Here is a 7172-nt window from a genome sequence, read left to right as displayed (position 1 = left end):
TATCCTCTCTCTATCCCTCATCCTCTCCACCTCTCTCCTCTTCCCTCCCACCAATTTTCTTTCTTCCTCTTGTTGTCCCTCACCTCTCCTCCTAGTCCTCTATCTCCATCCCTGTCCTCTCCATTGGCCATCCTCCCTCTCCCTCTCCTTTTCTCTCTCCCTCTCTCCATCCCTGTCCTCTCCGTCGGCCATCCTCTCTCTCTCTCTCTCTCTCTCTCTCTCTCTCTCTCTCTCTCTCTCTCTCTCTCCTCTCTCTCTCTCTCTCTCTCTCTCTCTCTCTCTCTCTCTCTCTCTCTCGATGTAAGACTAAACAAAACCCACGTTACTTTGTTGAAGGTGTTGCAGTATTGGAGAAAACAAAATCTAGAGGACATTCAACCACATTCGGCTGTACAGATCAGCCCTTTGAACAAATGCCGAAGCATTCTATTTTTTTGAGATTCATTATTCACATGCAATCTAGTATAGTTAATATACAGCTTACCATCTTCATAGCATTTGTGCATTGATGACAATGAAGTTTAGAATGTAGCTATCCATGATCTCTCTCTCTCTCTCTCTCTCTCTCTCTCCTCTCTCTCTCTCTCTCTCTCTCTCTCTCTCTCTCTCCCCCCCCCCCCCCCCCCCGCGCAAGGATTTCATCTGTGAAAATAAAACTTATGTGAATATCAAGAAGAACATCACAACCTGAGGGAAGTGGTGTGTAATAGTATTGATATTTATAGATTTCATTTCAATTTCTTGCGAAAAATAGATGGCTACGAAAAATTTGTCTTTTAGCAAGAATGAGCACATGGTGCTCTTAAGCAAGGGCAAGGAAGTTCGGAAAAGGATTATGATACAGTCTCTAACCCACGAAAAGCTACATGGAAGAGAGTTGCCTAGAGGCACGCTGGGAGTAGCCGTCCAATCGGCATCAGCTCCCAGTCTCATGTTGCCACATGTTCCACCCATTGACGATGATGTGTGCACCTTAGGTGCAGCAGTGGGTACAGTTGTGGCATGGCCGATAAGAGAATTGGTAATGAGACTTCTTAAATTTATTCAGTCTTACATGCTCTCTTTTGCAAGCAACATTAAACATTTTGTGTCCAGGCAAAAGGAGAACGAACTGTATCCTCTGGAGGCAAAGGTTCAGTACCTATCGCTCCAAGAGCCACTAGCATAGCATCGGGTGCTATGCCCAAACCAAGCGTTTCAAAGCCTCTTCCAAAGACTCTTGCTCCAGAGGTAAGCCACTGGAGTTTATTGCACTATTTACTCATGAAATTAATCGTTGTTTTCCAGTAACCTAGGCTAATTATTATTTGCCTATGGCCAAGTAGTCGATGGGTGTCAAGAAAAAAAGTGTAGATCAAGCAAGTGAAGTCGTTGAAAGCAAGCGGGTCACACGAGCACAGAAAGAAGAGGACCCTAGTTGGGATCCCCCGAAGAAAAAGGTTAGAATTCCTTTGAAAAAGGAAGGTGCTAGCACAAAGAAAGAAGTCACCAAAGCGAAAGTAGTGCAGAAGCCAGTGAAAGCCAATGCAAAGGGCACTACACAATCCAAGGTACCAGCACCATCAAAGGACCAGGTCCCTATTGCAAATTACTCAAGTGAAGAAGATGACGAAAGAGAGGATGTGGGGGATGAACATCGCGGTCTTTTTACTATTACCGAGAAATCCACGTTGAAATGGGATTTGCTTGATGACACTTTGCACCGCCTTCAAGTTGGTAATTTCTAAAATGGTATGCTCATCTAACATTCCTAACACAAACTACAAGATTGAAAGCTATTCAAGTACGGTTATACAGGATACTCGCAAAGTACCACTACCACCAGTGCCATTGTCCCGCTTGTTACCACATCCAGCGGTACAGCCAGTGCAAGATCGTGTGCACAATCTAGCGTTGGAGTTCTCTAGAAATGGATATGTTCCACATCGTGCCAGGTTCATGCTTTCAATAAGGACTCCAGATCTAGAAGCAGTTGAAGTTAGTCATGCTATTCGAAAAACCTGGGATCCAATCTGGATGCAACTTAATGAGGATTTTGAGAAACAATTGCATAAATCCGGGTGGGGGAACGTGAAAGGAAAAATGTTGTACACATGGGATGGGAATCACCATCTTCGGGCATGGAATGCACAAATTGATATAGGTAGATTACTTTATACACTTTTGTTTCTGACTCAATATCAAGATGAGATGAATTTTGTGAAACTATGCAAGATAATTTTTCTCTGCGTTTCACAAAGAGGAGCCTAAGTACCATTGCTGTGTGGAAGCCTGCATGGTTAAGGTCACTAAAGAGAATGAGGGAGAAGTTCTCTTTGTGGTGGCACGCTTGAATCGGTAAGCTTAGCTATAACATAATTAACGCATCCTAGTCGAATCGATAAGCGTAGCCATAGCATGAGTATTGCTTCCTAGTCAATTTGATAAGCTTAGCTATAGCATGATTATCGCTTCCTAGTCTTTTAATGGTGTAAGTTTTGTTGCCACAGCATTAATGACAAAGGCTACGTAAAAACTTCCTTCATAGATATGCTATGTATGGTAAGAGCAATGGGCACAGCCAACATGGATACATTGCTTAAGGGTTTGGAGGAAGATGTTCCAGGATGGTTGCAACGAGAATTAGATGCTGAAATGAATAAGCGTGGGGGATTGTGAAGACGTTGGTACAAGGTTCCTCTTATCGTGCTATCCCAACTTCTATATCCGGTAAGTTTCATTGTCCTTTAGGTTATTCTCACCATGACAATGTAGTGGATCAAACAAAGAATGAACTAATGTCACAATTCAGGCAAAGTATACAAAGGCTTTGCAATCTGTGAGTAATAAGCGAAATGAGCTCTCAATAGAGGAGTTGACTACCCATTACCGTAACGCATTCTATAAGGCTGACAAGAAAGCCCGAAAAAATACGCAACGGGAATCCGCAATTGCGGATCCTAACTTAGGAGAAGAGTGGTGGAGGTAAGACTAATAGGGATTTCTTTCAAAGGGAGTTAAGTTTACATTCACGTGCTGCTTAAAAAAATTTAACATTTGTTTCTAGAATGCTTATGGACATAGACTGGAGTAGAGCACCAAAGTGGTTGACAGATGATAGAATATACAGTCTTGCATGCCCTGATCTACCAATTGATCATCGTAGCAATGTGCTAAGGGCCTTGGTTAGCAATGATCCAGCCACATTATATCCAAGCCTAAAATCAGCACTAAGTAAGGTCATTTTGTGATAAATGTTTCAAAAAAAAAAGTATAGTATTAAATAACGTAGTTGTGTAATAATGTAGACGACCACTCCATATTTCACACTTGGTTACGTCGAGAGACATGGTGGAATCGACTTGTGAACGAGGCTACGAGACAGTATGCTTTGCTGAAGAAATTGTGCCGCCTCCTTGAAAACGATACCCTAGTGACAACTATAAGGGAGTGGCAATCGAGGTACAGTGGCACATTGTATGAAGTGGAGTGCGAGAGATTGAAAGGTGGACTCAAAGCTAACAAGCAAAAACAGAAGGAGGGTACTAACATGGCCGCCAAACGGGCATTTTACAGGTATGTAATCTTGTCCTACTTGATTCCTAAATCTTAAAAAATTTGAGTGGATGACAATAAGTATATTTTGGCAAACATATACCAGATGGGTGCGGAACATGGGTTGGACAGATAAAGTTCCACTTACAAAAGAGTGGCTCAATATGAAGCACACTGCATGCATGTATACGGAAGAACAACGTGCAGCATTGTGGCCCAAAAAAGTTTATGTTGAGTGTCCTCTTTTCATTGACTTTGCGAAGGACACATTCCCCCCCAACGAGCAGTTCAAGGAGGCAGAGACCGACAGAGTTAAAAGACAGCGAGAAGAGGTAAAAGCATACAAAAACATAGTTAAACTATTTTCGTCATGTGAGGATTTAACTGCAACCCGTGAAATTAATTTTGCCATGGTAAGAACCTACGTTCCCTAAAAGGAAAAGATGTTGTGATTGAGGAGACAGATAACGAAGAAGAGGAGGAGGAGGATCGTGAACCAAGTTACAGCGACGGTTAATGTCCTTCAGAGTTTGAGGATGATCAAGACGAAAGTGATGTGCCACCTTCTCCAACTGCTAAACCTACAAGAGCCCCACAATCTACCCAGGCAAGTTTTCACACACCCTTGTTGTTGCTTGAATGGAAAGGTTGAACTAATAGTACTCGTGTAATTTATATGCTCTCCACACGGGAGCAGCGCGAAGAAGGATAAAGGTCAAGTAATGGACAGAGATACTCCAATGCCTCTAAACAAGGTTAGTACATCAAGTCCAAAAGCAGGTCAAGAGGGAGACACACAATCAATGGGAGAGAACCTATTAACACCGAGAAGCCTAGAGAACCAAGGCACATTAATCAAGTCACCTCATCTTCAAACCCATGTGCCCATGGAATCTGTGGGTATACATGGGATCATTCAAGCTCCTAATAGTTCCACAACACATCCAGAATCTAAACCATCCAAATACTTATCAATACCTCCCCAACAAGAACAAGAACCATTGCCATCAGAAGCTCATAGTCATTTCCTAGAGCCTGAATAAGCGCCACCAGCATCTCATACCACTTCAGAGCCTCATGTTCTTCCTTCGCATGACGAGGCACATGAGCAGGCACAACGACAGTGATAAAGAGCCTGCTCATTTACACCGCCAGGAGACCATTGAAAGTGAAGGATTGCAGGATGCCATACGCTCTAAGGAAATGACAACAATTATCGGTCTACCTCGTAAGTATGGAATGAGTGATTGTGGTATGTGTTGTGCAGTAAGCAATGTATTTATTGTAGTGGGTGGATGCAGATGATGCGAATGGCACAATAACCAAAGTTTCAACAGGATTGTCTACTGTAGCAGAGACTAGTCACCGCGGAGAGCCTGCTCTTCTTGTTGGAGGTGAGCAAGTGTGTAGCAACAAAGAGAAGATATCTTTAAGTATTTAAAATACATTCACTTACCTGTTTGTTATATCCAGATGTCATAGTGCAATGCAACACTCCACCTCACGACGAAGCGCAGAATTCAATGGCACATAGCTCTGGTATGCTAACAACCTGAGGTACTCCTGGTATTATTGTCTCACCTTACTAACTAGATATTCATTTCTTTAAAATCAGATTCTGTGGTTTTAGCTATTGATCCTATGGGAGCAGCTGACGAGATGGGCAAGGGAGATGTAGGTGCCCTACTCACAAAAATTGCTATAGTAGCTAGGTGAAGCTTTTGGGTGCAAGGCGGGACAACAAATGCAAGTTGCGATGCAATATTTTGTCATCTATCAACCAACACAAGCGTCGTCGGGATAACATTACCCAATATCCCCAAATGGAACCATTTTGAAATCAATCAAATCCAAAAGGTTTTTGGTATTGCCAGGGAGTATCTTGATGAGAAGGGAAATCTAGTGTTGATATGTCATCGAGAACATGCATGGGCATTATCAAGCCTAGCAAATTAAAATGGGTACTATCTTGACCATACAACTATCTTCATGTGTGCTACTCCATTCAGCCTTCATGGTGGTGTTACGGTAGGTAAAACTACTTGCTTGCTTTGGAAAATTAGTGTTTGATAGAGTGTGTCCTCATTATGAGTCTTAAGTCCCACATATGCGATGCTTGGAAGTCGTTGTATTCCGCAAAATTGGTGCCTACAGATTGAATTGAAAGCTTGATTCGGACGTTATCTTTGATTACTACAACGCCAGTCATTCGCAACTCAAAACGGATGGTTGTCCTTGGCGAGGTATGCCATGAGTTTTCAAAAAGTTCACCTCCATTGTATTTGCTTATCTAAATTTCCAGACATGCATTTAGAATGATGATATCTCTTCAAGGGGCATGGAGAGAAGTCCAACTTTACACGAGAAGCTACTCTCTTTCTATAAAGAGGAGGGTAATGTAGTATTACAAATGTATGTTGGTTGCGGTCTTCTGGCATGTCCGGGGCTGCGAATGGGTTGACATGTACTATTTCTAGATCGACAAGAGTCAATGGAAGAATTGCAACATCTATGTAATGGTAAGTGTCTTTCTACCTCGATTAGTGTGAAAGACTGAATTATGTATCCCTCCTAATATGATGCTAAGTAAGATCCATTTGGTAATTGATCATCGTGAAGGCGCAGGCACACTTCCTTCTTGCCACGCGAAAAGGAAAATCATAGTGTTCGATGTTAACGGTGTCCTGTTGAAATGGTGGCGGTGGGAAAGTTCTCCTTCCCACACTGCAAATATTCTAAATGTAGGGCGAATGGGTGTGTCATTGCGACCAGGGATATTGCTATTGCTGAGGGTGGTGTTTGAGCTATTCGATGTAGGGGTTTGGAGTTCCATGCAAGAGCAAAATCTGACCCCCATTATTGATTTAATTAAGAGTAAATACAAAGAGGCTGGGTATGGTGAGACATTTTTCAAGTTTTTTCTGCATCAAGGACACTGTGAAGAGAGGCACTGCGAAGGCAAGCATCCAAAATTCAATTTGGTGTTTGTGAAGAACTTTAGATCTGAATTGGTAGCCTCATACATCAAGGACCTCTGGACACCTTTCTAGTAGATGACAATCCTAAGAAGGCAATTGAAATCCCACCACATACGCTTGTCACAGTAAGGAGTTACGATGGAGCAAGCAACAACAATGTGCTCCTCATGAATTTACTCCCATATCTAGAAGGTCTTCATACATATCCTAGGTTAGCAACGGATTATATCAAGAACACGCCTTTCAAACAGGGTACGCAATGTGTGTCATAGGATTCATTTAATAGGTGATTGGTTTCAAATATTGTCTTCTACCACTTCTTAGTAAACTTTTAGTATTAATGTAGTTTTTGCTAAGAGCATTGTCCCTAACCAAAATTTGATTGTAGTTTCTGTAGCGCATGGTGGGGAAGTTGAGCACACAACGGAGGCGACACATGGTCTTGGAGGAGATGCGGTCATGGCACATCCTAAAATGTGATGAGGGAACCAAGAACATTGTATACACAGTAATGTTTAGCTGCTATATTGTAACTCAACATCATCAAATAAATAAAAATATTTGGGTCATTTTTTAGTCTCCTCTTTTTGTCTTTGTTTTAATCTATTTGAATTTAGATATGTACATGTGATGAGGGGCCAAGATAATTGTGTACACAGC

The 7172-nt window shown here is 42.0% G+C and overlaps 1 pseudogene; it reads left to right on the top strand.

The window, feature by feature from the left end:
• The first annotated feature begins 931 nt into the window (after nucleotides 1-931).
• Nucleotides 932-6992, top strand: LOC147433515 (uncharacterized; annotated as a pseudogene).
• The last annotated feature ends 180 nt before the right edge of the window (nucleotides 6993-7172 follow it).

This window comes from Adiantum capillus-veneris, chromosome 19, assembly GCF_014529385.1.
Source record: "Adiantum capillus-veneris isolate H3 chromosome 19, ASM1452938v2, whole genome shotgun sequence".
Lineage (NCBI taxonomy): Eukaryota > Viridiplantae > Streptophyta > Polypodiopsida > Polypodiales > Pteridaceae > Adiantum > Adiantum capillus-veneris.
Note: the sequence above shows the minus strand (reverse complement) of the source record. Positions and strands in the feature narration are given on the sequence as shown.